Source organism: Penaeus monodon, chromosome 24 (assembly GCF_015228065.2).
Source record: "Penaeus monodon isolate SGIC_2016 chromosome 24, NSTDA_Pmon_1, whole genome shotgun sequence".
Classification (NCBI taxonomy): domain Eukaryota; kingdom Metazoa; phylum Arthropoda; class Malacostraca; order Decapoda; family Penaeidae; genus Penaeus; species Penaeus monodon.
Genome location: NC_051409.1, coordinates 33,860,559 through 33,861,698, shown reverse-complemented (window position 1 = coordinate 33,861,698; position 1,140 = coordinate 33,860,559).

The window sequence follows — 1,140 nt, the reverse complement described above, 5'->3', positions numbered from 1 at the left end:
AAGAGTAGAATAAATGTCTGATCATGCGATCTGTAAACTGACAGATCGACAATCAGGCAGTAGACTAAAGTTAATAATGAAAACAAGATAAAAAAAAACGAAATTCATTCTATCATTAACGAAAGAGACATCAGACTTACCGGAACATGTTTGAGACATGCTTTCATTAACATATATTGACGGACACAAGATAGAGCGTATCATCCCAGGTTAGGGAAGTAGAACACAATTCAAAATACAACATAATACGCTTGAAGCAGTTTCGTAATTTTTCTCTCGTTTGTTAGACTGTACCAGAAATATGTGCAATATGTCATACTGTATCAGAAAGGGGTGCAATCAGTCATACTGCCTTAGAAATAGGTAAAAAGTGTTACGCTATACCACATGTAGGTAAAAAAAAGGTATCACTGCATCAGAAAAATGTAAAATATCGTACTATCAGTATGAGTACATTTGATTATCAGTGTAATGGAGGTAGAAAGAAGAATTAAGATTAATATGTTTATATAAGATTGTAGATTTTTTGTACTCGAAAAGTAATTGAAAACTCGACTCCTCTTTGGTACCTGTCATGTTGAAGTATTTTTTTTTCCATTACTAATGTTGATTCAGTTTTGATAAGCATATGAATTAATTAGCCGATAGAATATTGAAAATCCTGTGCTAATGAATAAATGACAAATTATACATCGATTCCTTGGTGGAAAATGCTGAGAAATGTAGTTTAAATAGAAGGGCAGTAACGTGAAGGAATGCAGGGATAGACTAATGATTTATAAATGAATAAATCATCCCTTCATAGTTTATTTCGGCCTGAATACTTACATTTTACATAGGACATCACATGCCTGGGCCAATTAATAGAATAATTCATTGCAAAATGGATTCCTACCGATGAAAATAACCCCCCCCCCCGAGAATGACAAGTAGTAAATGCATAAATAAGTTATTGATCCAAAATTATTCACAATTCAAAAACTTCCTATTTTGGGGGCATTTTCGTATGCTCGGAGGACAAAGGGCTATTACGAAACCCGCGCGAGGTCACACGAGGTCGGTGGCCGGACGGATCGATTTCGGGTCAAGTTGGTTGCCGTTGACGACACCAAAGGTCGATGTTGCGTTTCACAAGGTTGA